General features: G+C 41.8%; 1 protein-coding gene across 2 annotated transcripts in view; it reads left to right on the top strand.

The window, feature by feature from the left end:
* Positions 1–18,269, top strand: part of CFDP1 (craniofacial development protein 1) — a 97,890-nt gene that overhangs the window by 57,913 nt on the left and 21,708 nt on the right. The gene's annotated exons all lie outside the window — the stretch shown is intronic.

Here is an 18,269-nt window from a genome sequence, read left to right as displayed (position 1 = left end):
AGAAAAATGGAGTCAAGCACATTCAGTGTAAGGAAACCATACCAGGCCGGTCTCAGATCCCTTGAAGGCTGCTCAGAGGTAGAAACCTCAACAAAGGAACTGCTATTAAACAGGAGAGAGCAGGCACATGCAGAGAAACCTGGCTATCTAGTGCACCAGCATTTTGTTCTCTAACCAGCTAAAATGTAAAGGAGTTTTTGCTGACTGGTTTTTAAAAATGCTTAGTGTCATGCAATAGAATCTTTCAGTTTAGACCAGGGACTTTTTCCATTTTTCAGAGGACTTAGCAAGTTTCTGTCCCCAAAAACAACAAGAAATTGGTACTTACCAGTTATGTTCACTAATGGGTCTGACCTTAAATCTAGTTGTTTCCTTAAATCTAGTGTTCTTCTTCCAAGGAGCTCAAAGTGCTTTATCAGGGAGTCTGCTGTCCTCATTCCAGCAGATCTGCAGAGTTACCCCCATCGGATAGAGGGGAGTGTTACTTCACCTAGGGCAGGGCTTCTCAATCTTGGCACCACTAACATTCCGGCTAGATAGTTCTTTGTCCTGCACGTTACAGGATGTTTAGCAGCATCCCCAGCCTCTATCCACTAGATGCCTGTAATAACTCCCTCTCCCCAAATTGTGACAACCAAAAATTTCTCCAGATAGTGCCAAATGTTTCCTAAGGGCAAAATTGCCCAAGGTTGAATATTAGTGCCCTGTGATTCTTCCAAAGGCAAGAGGATTCCTGACTTTTAACCCAGCCACCTAACCTCAGAGTGTTTGTTCTTCTTCCAAGTAAGAGCCTAGAGAAATGATGGCTTTCCTGCTCTGATGTGCAGATAGAACACAGGTGTGCAGATGTGCAAGAGCCAGGCAGAACTCTTACTCCACCATTTGGTGTTAGCTACCACCGGTGATGGGAAATGATGAGCCAGCAGTGACCTTACTACCTGCCCCTCTTGTTCCAGTTAAACAAACTTTTATAGTCTTTCTGTTAATGAGTCAGCTGGTAAAGAAAACAATCTCCTTTGCCAAAGTTATTGTGAACTGAGACATAGCAGAGATTTGGACACATAAGTTCCCATTCTACTAACTTTTTATTCCTGGCAAATGGGGAAGGATACCAGTGAAAATAGAAGTGCCAGCAAGGATTTGTGACTATAGTGAGTAGCAATTTTTCAAAACAATACATCCTGGATATTTCCAACAATAATTGAAAATACCAGTTTTCTCTACATCTTATAGTACAAAGTAAACTCTAATATTACAGAGGATTATAAAACCACTGGCATAGCAGATGCCACAAATTGATCCTGACAATAGATTTTTGGTAATGTGGTGGCAATTGGAAGTATCCATGATATGACCTGTGATGTTCAGGAACATGAGGTACATGTGTGAAGTGCTTAATTTGGAATGTGTGTCCTATACAAGTACTAGGAATTAATAAAATGGCACTGGAGTTTTAGAAGAGAAGGAGACCATAGGGACCCACTTCTTTTACAGGGAAATGAAGCTCTGAGGCCGAGGACCTAGGTCTTTTGATTGCTCTGGCCGCTAGGCAGAGTTATTTTTCCATGGAATGACACTATCTCCTTATCTGGCTGCTTCAGAAAAGCAATAAGCTGAGAAACAGAAAGAACATCTTAGAAATGGTGGCAAATGCAAAACGCAAGAAGGAGAAAAACAAATAAAACAGCTAGGGCCCCCCTAGAAATGTGGCTGGGACTCTGGAAAGTGTGTCAGCATTGCTGGGTCAAGTCTTTTTTTATTTTCTTTTTTGTACCCTACTGAAACCTTTTGCTATTTGCAGAAAGGCCAAAGAAGCCTGTCTCAGGCATCATTGCCAGAGCATTGCCAAATACACAGCAGCTCTGCTTATAATCCCCCACTGAGAGGTTTACCTTGGAGTTTTCCTTTAAGCTCCCTGCTAATCTAGACAATCCCTTATTTTGGATAGAAACTACCAGTCTTCTGACAGCACAGTGATGGCCCAGTCTTTCATAGCTTTCGTCCTCAAGGTGATGCCAGGTGCAACTTTACAAAAGAAAGCCTTTCTGAACATTATAACAAAGCCAGTTGAGTTTCCATAGGGTTATTAATAGCTTTGATTCCTGCTTTGGACTAGAAACAATAGGTTCAAGAACAACCATCAAGGAGAAGTGTAGCTGCTGATGGTATGTGGTGCAGGTGGAGAGGCAGGCAGATAGTGCTAAAACTTGCCTAATTAACAGCTATTAACATTTACATAAAAATTCATTTAAAAACTGGTGCCTTGTCAGTAAAACCCAATGAAGTACATACAGCATCATTAGAACATAATTAACTGGAGAACAAAAAAGCATTAGAAAGTGTTCTGGGAGTAGAAGCCCTGTGCTTGCCCATTAGTATGCCTTTGGGCCAAATGTAACACCAGCCTGAGAAAAGAATAGTCATGATGAAAATATTTTCTTTTCTTCCAAGTCAGGAAACAGACTCACAATGGAGTGTACTTCTCCACTCTGAATTTTGAGATGTGCAGGAAATAACCAGCCTTTACCAGCTGAGGTTTTCCTGCAGATAAATGAACCCTGAGGCCATAGTGACCTGTCTTTTTAATGAGTTAATGAAGAATCTGGTCATTGTATTGACCCTATCCTTAAAAGCTTTCTGTAGAGCTGAAACAACATTCCTCTAATATATGAGTTACCTCTTTCTTACTTAGCAAATGAGAAACAGAAGGCAAGAAAAGAATCTGTGTGGCAGAGACATGGAGAGTCTACCAAGGGGCTTCTATTTCTTAAATTTTTTTGTTTGAACTTTAACTTCACTTGTAGAAAGAAATTTCATTCAAAAAAATAGTTTATCTTGTTGCAGAACCTTAATAAAACTGTTTTTGATTTGTTATGTTCCCTTTACCTCAAGGCAATGACGTTTTATGAAGAATTTCCCCACCTTTTACTCTGACAAGAAACTGTTTTTGAGTAGAGCAACATAAGTGGTTTGAGTTTTATGTAAACATTTCAGGGGGTGGGTATTTTTACTTCTGTAAGTAACCATTATTAACCAAGCAACTTACTAAAGGAGGCAGACAGATCGTGTCTGTAGTTTACTAGAGAAAGAATAGTCTCCTTTAAATCAGGTTATATTTGAGTAACCAGAAATTAAATATTTCTTCTCCCAAATTATTTTTTCCTCTTAGCAAATGATTGTTGGTGATGTTCCATTATTTGAAGGTGTCCCCAGGGTTTTTGTCGCTGCCTCTGTTAGAGGATCAAAGCTGAGGCTTTGCAGTTATAGAAATGTGATTTTTATCAGTTGATTAGATTCTGATGAATGACAGTTGTAAGGCTGGTGTTACATTTGTTTTAGAAAACCCAAATGCTTGTATATTGACTTAAAATTACTATTTCAGTAACTAGAACAGTTTGTCCTATTGGGGCATCCCAAAACCCATACTAGAAAATCATAAAAACCAAAACCAGAAAATCATAAAAACAGGACAATTTGTTTGGTAAGCAAAGCAAAGAAAATGGACTGATCATCTTAAGATATCTTCTCCATACACCATTTGGAAATTTTTAAGAAATCTTCGTCCTCCACGGTAAGGCATGTATCTTTTGGGTACTTGATATTAGAGGTTCCTATCTAAAGCACCTTCTGGGAACACACCTTTATTTTTACACTGAAGGCTGGATCTCCCCAGAAAAATAAAATAAAATAAAAAATAAAACATCTTCTCCCTGGTTAGTGCTAAATAGTCTCTGCTAAGGTGGCTCAAGGTGGCAAACTGAACACATGCCACCAAATGTATACACTAAATCCCTAAGTATTTGAGAAACATATATGTCCTTAACAATGCTGGAAGAAGTGTCCTGAGTAGTCTAGAAATCTGAGGAATTCCTGAAGAACCGAAGGCAGATGGAATCAGATTAAAGGTGGAAGTCAGGATCTGAAGGCCCTGCATGTCCTGCCCCTCCCCTGTGAGCAGCAGACACTGACTGTGGTGAATAGAAGACATTGCATTCGCACACCAGGGATCCAAAACGTCTCGTAAGGAAGCACGTAACTGAGAGTCATCAAACATTAGAGGAAAGCCAACGTCTTAAAGGAGAAGCTCCAAGCTCAAGAAATAGAAAAGCTAACACTGGAGGATTCAAGTAAACAGAACATAAAGGAGACTTTAAAGGAAAGTGAATTTATATCCTGAAAGGGATAAAAAGAGAATACCACACTCATGAAATAAGAACAAACTATTATAGGAAAGAATTAATTTTATTTCCTAGACCTTGGAAATAAAATATCATTGTTTAGCTACAACCTCACTAAAGGGGCTGAATACCAGAATGGATACAACCTAAAGGGAGTTAGTGAGCAGGAAGGAAGAGCCAAACAATTTTCCTAGCATATAAAATAAGACAGAAAGGTGACAGAAAAGTAAATACAATAAGGATGGTCATTTCAGAAGTTCCAGTGTGCATCTAATATGAGTTCTGGGAGGAAAAGATTGAAAAAATGGAGGAGGGGAGCAAATACTCAACGAATAATGAGAAAATTTCCCAGAACGGAAGAAAAGTAAGAATTCTCAGAATGAAAGGGCCCACTGAGTGCCCAGTATGAATTTATGAGTTAAGACTCATATTTTACACATATAATGAAAGCTTCAGAACACTAAGGATAAGGGGAAATGCTAAAGGCTATCAGAAAACAGTCCAGCCTGTGAAGGAGCAAGAATCAAGCTGGCATCAGAGTCTTCTGGCAACACTGGATGCAAGAAGATGATAAAGTGACATGTTCATAGTTGTGAGAGAAAATAGTGTAGAACCTGGGAGTCCATACCCAGGGAAGCTATCCACCAGATATTAAGGGCAAATGACATTTTTCAGGCATGCAAGAACTGTTTCTCACTTAGCATCCCTATTTTATAGAATTACCAGAGGAATGTTGTCCAGAAAAATGAAAAAAGGCCACAAAAGAAACATTAATGATCAAAAAAAAAAAAAGCCCAGCAATGGTTCACATCTGTAATCCTAGCACTCTGGGAGGCCAAGGCGGGAGGATCACTTGAGTTCAGGAGTTCAAGATTAGCCTGAGCAAGAGTGAGAACCCATCTCTACTAAAAATAGAAAAATTAGCCAGATGTGGTGGCTCACACCGTCCCACATACTCAGGAGACTGAGGCAGGGATATCGCTTGAACACTATACCTGAGGTGACAGAGGGAGACTCTGTCTCCAAAAAAAAAAACAAACAGGCGAGAGTCTTACTGTGCTTTACATAACCTTTTCTTCTTTCTTTGCTCCTTTATTCGGATGGAGACCTCCTCCACCCTCCGCATTGCCTCCCACTGATGGCTTCTCTTGGCTCCAGGTCACCTGGCCACTGAGCAGCCTGTTTTCTGGGGCTTGCAGCCCAGGGAAGCGCACGTGTTCTCAAGCATTTTGAGCTGGCAGGGTTGTCTGGACAGGGGGATTGCTATCACGGTTTTTGTCATCCTCATTACCATCCTCTTTTTCTGGTCCTTTTCACCTGTTTTTGTTGTTTTAAAGGGTTTTATTGGGATTAATTAATTATAGGAGGGGGAGAAAAAGGCAAGCCTTCACACAGCTGCAATGGATAAGGTACTACAAGGAGAAGGCAACTCACGAAAGTGTGCAAGGGGGTGGGGCTGGTGAGGATTGGCCTTTCCAGATGATCAGGAGGTAACTGGTATTTCAATACCTCTGTTCCACAGAGGGTCTTGCAGAGCATTAATGATTAATAAAGCTCACAGCCACTCACAGAGTTAAATTGGTCTTTCTGTGTCTCAGTCACTGAAGTAGAAAATGTGGGGGAAGGACTGATTTATCCAGGATGGGGGCAGCCCACACAGCAGAGGAATTAGGAGTGCAGCCCAGAAGTCTTGGCATCTTCACGCCTTGCTCTAACCACCATCACTTCCTTCCTTATTTTTTAATCCGCTTATGGAGAGAGTGAAAAAAGGAATGGGCTGTATTAATAACCAGAATATGGTATGAAAGGCTTTAAAGACTTCCCTTCCTCATCTTTTTTACTTCTCTCCCTCTATTTATTTTTTTATTTTTTTTTATTTATTTATTTTTTTTGAGATAGAGTCTCACTGTGTTGCCCGAGGTAGAGTGCCGTGGTGTCATCCTAGCTCACAGCAACCTCAAACTCCTGGGCTCAAGCAGTCCTTCTGCCTCGGCTTCCCGAGTAGTGGGACTACAGACATGCACCACCATGCCCGGCTAATTTTTTCTATATATTTTTAGTTGTCCTATTAATTTCTTTCTATTTTTAGTAGAGACGGGATCTCACTCTTGCTCAGGCTGGTTTCGAACTCCTGAGCTCAAACAATCCGCCGGCCTCGGCCTCCCAGAGTGCTAGGATTACAGGTGTGAGCCACCGCGCCCAGCCACAACCTAATTTTTAAATGGCTGAAAATTTGACAGACATCTCACAAAACAAGATACACAAATAAACTTATAAAAAAAGTGTTTATCATTATTAGACATCAGGGAAATGCAAATTACAATCACACTAAATCTAGTTCATGCTCCCTGAAAAGGCTAAAAAGAAGCAGATTTATAACTCCAAATGTTGGTGAGGATTTGGAGCAGCCAGAACTCTAATATATTGTTGGTAGGGGTATAAATTATGAATTCATAACTTTGGAGAACTGTTTAGCATTTTTTGGTAAAGTTAAACATACACCTACTCTATGTCTCAACAATTCTACTTACAGGTTTTCATCCAAAAGAAATGAAAACATGTCTAGAAAAAACCTTATACAAGCATGTTTTACTCACAATAGTGTAAAACTGGAAACAGCCCAGGTGCCCATCAGTAGGATTATGGGTAAACAAAGTGTGGCAATAACAAGGAACAAACCACTATACACATGGATAAACCTCAAAAAAATTGTGCTGCATGAAAGAAACCAGACACAGAAGAATAAATACCATATTATTCCATCTATATAAAATTCAAAACAAGGCAAAACTAATCTATGATGATAGAGGTCTGAATAGTCATTACTGGTAGGTGGGGAATTGACTGGGAAGGGAACTTTCCGGGATGATGGAAATGGTCTATAATGTATTTTGACTATGGGCGTGAGTTACACGGGGGTGTACATTTGCTAAAACTGTTGGAAGATAAACAGTACCTTTAATCTGTGCATTTCACTGTAGGTAAGTTTCAATTCCAAAAAATTCGGGAGTTGGGAAGTAGGGGAGGAGCCTACGATGTGATTGAGCCAGAGGCTACTCACCCATCTCCCCTGCTGTCAGTGCGTGAGTCCTGATGGGGGCAGGGGAACACAAATTGCATTTGGTCCCCATGGGTTCAGGGCAGGTGCAAAGGCAGGCGGTGCTGCTCCTTTGATTTCTCCTTCTAAGCTCCTGGCCATCAGTCCTATGCCTCCACACAGCAGATGAAGCAGTGCCTTGTGGCAGAGGAGGCCTGTCCTGAATAGCTGTGAAATAAGTCCCATTGCTCATTGAAGTAGCTCTGGTGAATAAGGCCCACTTTGTGTTTTTTTTAATAACTGGAATTTGCTTCATTTTGTCATAAGGACTGGCTTGTCTGCCTGAGAGGCAGCCTTCAGAATAATAGCAAATTGTGCTTCTTGGACTCAGTGTACTTGAGGATGGACAGCGGAACTTGATTATTAGTAAAATAAGGGGCATTCTTGTCTTACAAGAGTTATAAACTCTTCATATTCTAGTTTACAGCATACAGAGTGTACTGAGAAATAAATATGAATCTGCAAAACCTTTTATATTAGGTTCTGGAAGAGTGTTCTAGCTTTCATTCTTTTCACTATTTCACTTAAGGGGACATACCATCTCATCAGCTTTTCCAATGGAGAAAGAAGTAAACTGAGTGATTTTGCCTAATGAGGAGAGTTTAAAACCAGATGTAGAAGAAAAACCACCCCATTCTAACCTCACCTGTATCCTAAAAGACCTGTATTGTTTTTGAAAACTAGTCTCTTGCTGGCTTAATGACTAGGCCCAAATTGAGTCCACACAGCCTTGCCCATTTCAGTTTATCTGCAAGCCATAATATTTGTGTAATTATTTACGTGGTAATTTGCTTCACTGGGAGACATCAGGAACTTGCTCTAAAACAATGGCCCTCAAACCTTAGTGTGCCCCTAGTGAAATGCAAATCCCAGAGCTCTACTCCCTAGGAGTCTGATTGAGGGGGTCAGGGAGGGGGCCATAGAGTTTGCATTTTTCATAACCTCTGGGGATTCCAAAGCAGGCAGTTCTTATACAGTACTGAGAAACACTACAATATATAACAGGTATTCGAGGGAGAAGCAGGAAAGAGGACTTTATTCTTGGTATTTGTCAGGCACTATCAGGGGCCATAGCTTCTCAAGAACAGGAACCATGCTTACTCTTTGTATCACTGGCATCAGCATGGTTGCTAGCACAGAGTAGCAATATAAGACATTCTGAGGCCGGGTATGGTGACTTACACCTGTAATCCTAACACTCTGGGAGGCCGAGGCAGGAGGATCACTTGAGCGCAGGAGTTTGAGATCAGCCTGAATAAGAGTGAGACCCCATCTCTACTAAAAATAGAAAAATTAGCCAGGCCTCATGGCACACACCTGTACTCCCAGCTACTCGGGAAGCTGAGGCAGGAGGATTGCTTGAAGCTATGAGTTTGAGGTTGCAGTGAGCTACGATGACGCCACTGCACTCTCCCTAGGGTGACAGAGCAAGACTCTGTCTCCAAAAAAAAAAAATGTATTAACCCAAGTTGGTTATCAGTGACTTTTTAACTCAAAGTCATATGGATGCATAGTTTGAAAAGTCAAAATGCCTGACCCAATCCTGGGTCCTGCTTTCCAGGGGCAATCACTTTAAACTCTTTAACTATTTTTTCTGGTATTTTTGTCCATATTTTATGGTACTTAGTAAACTGCTGTTTCTTGATGTATCAATTTTAGACATTATTTATTAACTTCCTCTTCATTCTTGTTTTTGAAAAACACTAACTCCTGTTTTAGAAGAAGAGAATGTTACACACTAGTACCACCCCCTGTGCCTCAACATCCCAATTTTCTTTCCATTCTTCCAGTTCAATTACATTATAATTTGGTGTTGACCTAATTATCACTGTTAGTATTGTTCACTACTGAGCCAGAATGTTGACTATAGTTATATTTCCTGTCGTGCACACATTTGGTTAGTTAGTTTTCTATATCCCCATCACAAATTTTTTCCTAAACTCTCCAACAAAGCTATAACATCCCTCCGAATACTATTTTCTACTGTATTCTACTATATTGTATATTCTACTATGTTCTGTGCAATATTCTACTACATTCTATGATCAGTAATGCCATCTTCCTCCTCCTGACATCCCTTCTGGAGTCTTCTGTCCTCCTGCTCAAGTCTGGGCTCTTTGTTCTCTTGGGTTTCTATGCGGCTGTTATTCTGGGACTGCCTTATGTTCCTCTTTGTGGAACTCTCCTGTTTCTTGGATCCCATGTCTTTCTCTTCTAGTTTTATTTCCCTATTTTGATAGACCTCATCCTCCAATAATTTCCTGAGGAAAAGGTTTATGGGAGATAAATTTTTGAAACTGCATGTCTGAAAATGACTTTGTTTGCCCTTCATATTTTATTAGTGGTTTTGCTGGCTATAGTGTTAGAGGTGGAAAATTCTTTTCCTTCAGCTTTGTGAGGACGTTGCTCCACTGTCAGTCTTCCAGCTTCCTTCCAGTGCTGCTGTTGAGAAGCCTCAAGCTGTTTGGAAATCTTGAATCTGTGTATATGGCCTCATTTTTTCCCCTTTCTCTTTGGAAGTTTTTAGGATCATCTTTTTGTCCCTGGGGTTCTCACTAGCCACCAAGATCCGTAGCAGTGAGAAACACTAATTCCCTTTCACATCTTTTTATAGATGCTATTGGCCACCTTACCTGTTCACTGTACACACCAGCTCAGGTTCCCACTGAACAAGAGAAAAAGTTAGTATCCACTTAATTCTCCCACCTTGGCATGGCTGGATGTGACAGTGGGAGGGAGTGGTCATCTCATCTGCAGCTCAGCTTGCTGCCTGTAGCAAATTTGTACACCTGAATAATTGTTTCTGGCAGATTCTGACAAGGAGTTGGTCAGTTGGCTGAGTATTGAGTGAGCTAATTGCTCCAGTTACATCCATCCAATGTTGGTTTTTATCTTCCAGACTGGACTCTGAGGCATTGCTCCTGACTCATAACTTATTAGTGTATATGACTTTAAAACTAGCCCTCCAAAACCAAACAAAAGCAGCAATGTAGCCAATGACAAGGGAAAAAACTCATTTGCCACACACAGAAAAATCTTTCAGTACATCTCCTGACCTGATAGTTATAGAGCTCCATTTTCACATAAAATGAATTCAAAAATCACTTTTTTTATTAAAAAAATTCTGTTATCATGGAGCAAAAAACAAAACAAAAAAAAGCAAAGAAAAAAATTCATCCAGCATTCTCCTGAATTCTGTCCCTTATTTGTGTGTCAGTTAAGATATCTTAGCCCCGTACTTCAGATTACAGTTTATGACAAGATTGTTGAGCATTCTGCAAGCTCTCATGGGATGGTGTCTGTGCCAGCCTAGGACAAATTCCAGGCTACTAACAGCCATTCAAGAATGTCTGTCAGCCGGGCGTGGTGGCTCACGCCTGTAATCCTAGCACTCTGGGAGGCCGAGGCAGGCGGATTGCTTGAGCTCAGGAGTTCGAAACCAGCCTGAGCAAGAGCGAGACCCCGTCTCTACTAAAAATAGAAAGAAATTAATAGGACAACTAAAAATATATAGAAAAAATTAGCCGGGCATGGTGGCGCATGCCTGTAGTCCCAGCTACTCGGGAGGCTGTGGCAGAAGGATTGCTTGAGCCCAGGAGTTTGAGGTTGCTGTGAGCTAGGATGATGCCATGGCACTCTAGCCCCGCCAACACAGTGAGACTCTGTCTCAAAAAAACAAACAAACAAAAAAGAATGTCATCTTTTGCATGAACAAATGCTTTCCTGTGCTTGCTCTGAAGTACTTAGTTCCCCTATAGAAAACCTAGCTAAGGATGGATAGCAACTAAGAGATTAGCCAATGTTGAGAGTTGTTACATTAACAGATTTCACTAATTGAAATTTGTAATTCATGAGCTCGATATAGTTTCCCAAGGTTCATACGTTCTTTTAATACATATTTATTGAGTGCCTACCAGGTGCCAGGCACCATGCCCGGTGCTGGGTTATATTAGTGAGTAACAGACATTGGTTCCAGCCCTTGTGGCATTCCCATTACAGCAGGGATATAGAGAGTAAGACAATAAACATAATAAATAAATTATGAGATATGTTAGAAAATGCTAAGCATAATGGAGAAAAGACAATCTGAGGAAGGCAGGGTGATCAGGAGTGTGCAGTGAGGGGGAAGGTTGCAGTATTAAGTAGCATGGTCAGGGTAAGCTTCATTGGGAAATGGAGATTTGACCAGAGACTTGAGGGAGGTCAGGAAGTTAACCAAAGGATATCTAGGAAGGGAGAAGTCTGGGCAGAAGGAGTGGCTTCAGGCCAAGCCTCTAAGGTGGGTGCATAACCAAGGTGGAGTGAGCAAGGGACAGTAGTAGGAAAGGTCTGAGGGTTAATTACCAGGCAAATGTTGCCCTTAACTAAGATATGGAAGGCTGTAGGTAGAGCAGGTCTAATGGGCATCCAGGGCAGCTGGATCTATAAGGCTGGAGTTAGGGAGAGAGGTCTGGGTTAAAGATAAGATATTTAGGGGTCATAGGCATAGAAATAGTATTTAATCCTTGGGACTGGATGAATTCACCACGAGAGTGAGTATAGATGGAGAAAAGCCCAAGGATCATGTGCTGAAGACTCCCAGATGCCTTCCAAGAAGCTGAAGTTAACAATCAGACAAGTCCAAATTGCAGGCCATTCTACAGGCCAGGAGACTGTTCGAGATTAAAGAAGATCAACTTTTCTTGGTTTGAAATTTCTCAAAATCAAAAGTTTGTGGGGGAAAAATAAGCTAAAATTGAAAATATGCCTTGCTGCTGGAGATGACTTAGCCTCAGAGAAAGATAGAACAAGCAGCTTCTAACTACCAGATCCACTAATTTTTCCTAGCAGCAGCTAGGAAAAATTTTTAAAATGTCTTTCTGGATTCTAGAGAGCATCTTTTCAAGGACATAAGAGGATGAGAATGGGGATGACAGGAAGTATTGATTATCTACTGTGTGCCAAGATTGTGCTAAGTGCATTCACATACTTCGCACAGGCTATTGCCTCGCCCTGAACTTCCCTATCCCAGCTTGTACTCCTGGCAAATTCCTTCTCATCCTTTAACTCTCAAGACACCTTCCCTTCCCTCCCTGCGGCCTTCCCCATCTTGAACTCATGCTCTACTACACTTTCTGTGTAGCAGTTTTCTTCTTTTTTTTTTTTGAGACAGTCTGACCCTGTCACCCAGGCTAGAGTGCCCTGGCATAAGCCTAGCTCATAGCAATCTCAGACTCCTGGGTTCAAGTGACCCACTTGCCTCAGCCTCCCAAGTAGCTGGGACTACAGGTGCACACCACCACATGTGGCTAATTTTTTTACTATTTTTAGTAGAAACAGTGTCTCACTCTTGCTCAGGCTGGTCTCGAACTCTTGACCTCAAGGAATCCTCCTGCCTTGGCCTCCCAGAGGGGGGGGATTATAGGCATGAGCCACCACACCCGGCCAAAAAGTTTTAAAAGATTAAAAAGTTTATAAAGTAAAAAAGTTACAGTAAGCTAAGGTTAGTTTATTATTGAAGAAAGAAAAAAAATTTTATAAATATATAGCCTAAGCGTACAGTGCTGATATGTCTGCAGTAGTGTACAGTAATGTCCTAATAATTCACTGACCACTCACTCACTGATTGACCCAGAGCAACTTCCATTTCTGCAGGCTTTATTCATCCAGGTGTGGGGAACCTGCAGCCTTAAGGCCACATGTGGCCTTCTAGGTTCTTACGTATGGCCCTTTGACTGAATTCAGATTTTACAGAGCAAATCCTTTTATTAAAAGGGGTGCAGCAGGGAAAGATGAACCTTTTCTTCCTTCCTTTGGTGCTTAAAAAAGAACAATCTTGAAATCAAAAGGCCGCAGGTTCCCCACAGAAGTAACAGATGTGGGAAATTGGGGTGGGAGGAAGATTTGGAATGTTTGCATTATACTTCCCAGTTAAGCAGCCCAAATCTGGAAATCCAAAATCTGAAATGCTCCAGTGAGCATTTCCTTTGAGTGTCATGTCAGTGCTCAAAAAGTTTTGGATTTTAGAGCATTTCAGATTTTTGAATTTGGGAAGCTCAATTTACACTGTATTTTTACTGTATCTTTTCTATGTTGAGATATACAAACACTGTTACAGTTGCCTGCAGTATTCAATACAGTAATATGCTGTACAGGTTTGTAGCCTAGGAGCAATAGGCTATGCCATATGGCCTGGGTGTGTAGTAGGCTATACCATCCAAGTTTGCGGAGGTACACCCTATGATGTTTGCACAGTGAAATCGCCCAATGGTGCATTTCTCAGGAGGTATCCCCATCTTTAAGTGACGCATGACTGTAGATAAAAAATGATTGTCAAGAGCAGGTTTTCTGCACTGATTGCAAAGTCATCATACCTGCGTGCAGTAAAAACACAGATCCGAAATACTATGGGTGATATCTGGGACTTCACTATACAAGCAATGCTCAGATATTCCAGTATTCTTGTCTGAAGTCTAGATTTTCCTGGCCCTTAAGAAATTTGTGTGTGGCCATCAACATAGAGAACAAATTAGGAAAGTTTAAATGTGTTTTCCTATAGGAGGCTGTTACAGATGCCAACTGAGAGATGTATTGCTTCTGAATGCTTAGATACAATCTTAAATGTATGGTTTAAAGCAGCAGTCTCCAACCTTCTTGGCACCAGGGACTGATATCATGGAAGACAATTTTTCCATGGATTGGGGGGTGAAGGGTAGTTGCAGAGCTCAGGCAGTGATGCCTGGGACCAATGCCACAGCCCGGGGGTTGGGGACTGCAGGTTTAACGTATTCACTGAGAGATAGGCAAATCTGTGGAGGCAGAAATTAGATTGGTGGTTACCTAGAGCTGGGGGAATAAGGAGTGACTGCCACTGTGTATGAGGAGTTTTTGGGCACGGATGGCAAAATTATCTAAAATTAGCCTGTGGTAATAAATATACTAAAAACCACTGAGTTGTACATTTTAAATGGGTGGATTCTTTACAATGTGAATTATATCCCAGTAAAGCTGTCAGCAAGTATTAGCTGCAAATAAGAAATGGCTGGTCATCAGATTTTCCCACATCTTTCAGAATACAAATAAATTTAGTAGCTTATATTTGGGTTATTGTTTCCGATTATCTTCCTTTTAAAGGGAAACTTCCTCAGCGTGACTGGGGTCATGTCTTGGATTTTGTTCTGTTCTTTGCATGAGTGCCCCTCCTTTTAGTTGTATCATTCAGATGAGACCATCAGTGTCCCCTGGTCTGAGCCCCAATCCTTCATTTGGTCAATAAGAACAATGAACGTGTTCACACAGCTGAGCCTCGCAGTGAAGGGAAGGGCGTCACAAAGCCCTGGTCCCCCAGGAGAGCGTGTTAGTCACAGACTCTCACAGGCTGCTCTGCCGGCTTTGACATGAGGAGCCTTGCTCTCACACCAGGGGGATGGTGGCACCAGGTTTCCCAGAGCAAATGGCTAATATACAAGGACAAATCAAAGAACTGAATAGTCTGCCCTTCTTTAGTGGATCATCCTTGATTTTTTTAAGTTAGTATTCTCTTAGACAGTCTATGCCTGGCACAGTCCTAACTTTTTGGCCATGTCCCATAGTCATACATTTTCCATTGTGACCCATTGTGGGTCATGGTCACAAAAGCACATGCTCTGAGGGGGGGGGTCCCAGAATTCAGAGAGACTGTATTTGTTCAAGGGTTCGTCCATTACCTATCGGTAGGGGTGGGTGACGGGAACCTTGGAGAACAATCTACATTTCTGAATGAAAAGGCTGTGTTAGCAACCCCTGGCTGGCAGATTAAGGAAAGAGACTCTACTTACTGTTTTCTCTTGCTTTAGAGATGAAGTATGGGAATTTTGGTGGTCATTGAGGCTGTGGGTAAAAATCTTCCTTTTATGAAAGAGAAACTACTATATTGTGGTTTACAGATGGCTCAGCTGTGGTTTACATCTATGAAAACCATTTCCTGCATGCAGTAGAAAGAAAGTTTTCTGCTTTTGATACCAAAATATGTGGGAACAAATATTCTTTGTTGAAATCCATGATACTACCTTAGCAAAGTGACATCTTGGGCTCATGCTTAAATTAACCCCTTCTTGTGATCACCCTTATGCAGATCATTGCTTCCCAAGAGCTCTTTAAATCCTGGATTGTGAGGGGCAGCATGACAAGGGGAAGGCTACTAATGGTGGTGATAGTTTATCCTTGCTTTTTTGAGGAGAGGTAGGAGCTGCCCCTGGAGGGGGAAGGGCAAGTTGGGGTCTGTGCCTCATTAAGTTGCCCATTGAGCTTAGCAGAATCATGGCCTCTAGGAGGTCAGAGATGCTACCCTGGCAACTGCGTGAGCAAGTGAAGTTGCAGATGCCACTGAGATACAGATTTGGAAGTCATGGCCCTAGCAGAGCACCAAGTGCTGAAAAATGACCTCCTTTACCAGTTTAGCCTCATCTAATGAAAGGACCATAAAGCACACTCCCCTCCAGACACAACTTTGGGGTGTCTGGAATCACAGCTGTGTCCACCATCCATGTCTTTCTCATTTGGAATTTAGCGTGCTTATTTAGTAGCAGTGGGAAGTTTGGAAAGGAAGAGGAATAATTTTGCAAAATATATTCAGCTCATGTGAGTTTCATTTAAAGCCATGGGGTTAATGTGCCTACCCATTTCTAGAAAGGGGCAGGCATGACCCATTTTAAGTGAGGTCTCTATGCTGTAAGACTACAGGAATTATTTCTGGTCTAAGGATACCTCCATGTCCTGAAACTTGAACCTGGGTTTCAACGTGAGAGGTGTCCAAGAACTTAAAATTTATTTTATGTTGACACGCTTAGATTTTTTTCATGTGAAGACAGAGACCTGCCTAGGAGGAAAAAGAAACCTGAAAATCAAAGAAAAGTCAAAATGCTGACATTTAAGAAAGACTGCTAACTCCTAATTAGCAATTAGCCAGACAACCTATCACTGAGGCACATTGACCTTCTGTGCCTGGTGCTTTGTTTTTCTTGTTGGCTGGTTGGAGAGATGTGCTGTTTGCCCAACCGTGTTGTCCTGATGGAAGCAATCTGGGGGCGGGGCGGGGGGGAGTGTGTGTGCATGAGAGCGTGTGGCTCTGACCCTCGCACCAGCACAGACTGCACTGGCTTAGCACCGTCACAGCAGAAAACCAGGCAAAGTTCTCCTTGAGAGAGGTCATTGATTTTTAAGTGCCAGCTCCTGATTCTGCCTTAGCTCTTCTTGGCCTGTGTGGTTGTGATTTTTTGGGAGCACATATGGAACCAGTATCTGTAAAATAAGCTGTGCCTTCCTCCGTTGAGCTCCCAGGGATCTACATAAAGAAAAATGTCATTATGGGCTTTCTTAGAAGCTGTATTTAATAATTCCTTTAAAATTCTGTCTCAGAAATGTAAATTGTCTGTGTTGGTCAATAAATTATTCTCCCCAGCTGTGTCTGATCATACAAATTGAAGCAACAGTAGTTTACATCTCAGAGGCAAAGCATCTCCTCCCTGAGCGTGATCTTAGTTTCCATTAACTAAGCATTTCCTACTGGAGAGCCCCCAACCTCCTTTACCCCTGAACTGCTGTAAAAGGGTGGGATGCCCCTCCCTGCTTTGCCGTGAGTCCCCCACCACGGGAATGGTTCAGGAAGGAAATTGCTGGAGCAGAGGCGGGAAGGGCCGTGGCATTATCTCTTTCCCAAGGAAGGAGATGAAACCACATTTGAGTGGGACAGAGGGGAATGGAAATTGAGAAGTATCATTTCCTAGAGGTCTGTTGGCAGGTCAGAGGATTTTACTTTGCCACTGACGTCACATCGTTTAACCCTCACGCGTACCAGGCTCCAGGCCCTTGAGAAGTGTATCCATACATCTAGGTGAGTGGCTCCGTGTTGGCCAGAGAGGCTTCTGTCCTTGCCACTTGCCTGTTCAATCTAGGACTCTGCTGATGATGCTAGTGGTGAAACTGCCCAGCAGGTCAATTAGCTTGTCCCTGAGAGAAAGTCCATTTCAGTGTCACTTGAGAGCCCCTGTCCCCTGTTAACATTCTCAAAAAGAATGCCCTCGATAGTAACAGAGACCAAGAGACTTCAGTTAAGAGTACTACCTCTACTGCTTTTGGAAAAACATCTTATTCACTACAAATGGATGACGTTGTCTTATACAGGAAGAGCTCTTCATTTAAATAGAACCAAAGTCAACTAGAATTACTTAGTTCTTCTTGACAGTTGACTGAGAGGCCAGACCTTTATACTTACCAACATTTGGAAGGAAGAGTTGGAAAGGACTTTCTATAAATTGTTTCAGAAGAGATTAGAATTCAGGACTTTTGCCACCAGAATAATCAGGTGTGTTTCAGATACATGTTATAAAGATGTAAAAGCAGCTGAAATCAAATCAGACGAACTTAAGTGCCCTTCATTCTTGGATTAACATAAGAGCAATAGAACTGGCCAGGCACAGTGGCTCACACCTGTAATCCTAGCACTCTGGGAGGCCCAGGCAGGAAGATCACTTGAGGTCAAGAGTTTGAGGCCAGCCTGAGCAAGAGTAAGACCCCCATCTCTACAAAAAATAGAAAAAATCAGCTACTCAAGAGGCTGAGGCAGGAGGACCACCTGAGCCCAGGAGTTTGTGGTTGCAGTGAGCTATGATGACGCCACTACACTCCAGCTGGGGTGACAGAGAAAGACTCTGTCTCAAAAAAAAAGAGCACTAGAACTGAGTAGCAGATCATTTTCTATTTGTATAAAAACTGTGAAGCTGTTGCTGTTTGCCAGCTTTTCTTTTCACCTTTTGCTGATAAATGCCACTTTTTTTGCTGGCACTGTATCATCTTCAATAATAGATTTAAGAGTTCTGACAATTTTTCAAGCCATAAGATGTTTAAGATGATTTGGAACTTGCCTTCTGGTTTTCCACTTTTCTGAGCCCAGTATCCCATAGAGTACTGTCAATACAGTATTGAGAAGTGAATGGGATTTAAACTAGCTCCCTAATGTTTCTGGCTAATGTTTCTTC

This window comes from Propithecus coquereli, unplaced genomic scaffold, assembly GCF_000956105.1.
Source record: "Propithecus coquereli isolate 6110/MARCELLA unplaced genomic scaffold, Pcoq_1.0 Scaffold165, whole genome shotgun sequence".
Taxonomy (NCBI): domain Eukaryota; kingdom Metazoa; phylum Chordata; class Mammalia; order Primates; family Indriidae; genus Propithecus; species Propithecus coquereli.
This window is presented reverse-complemented; position numbering and strand designations above follow the sequence as displayed.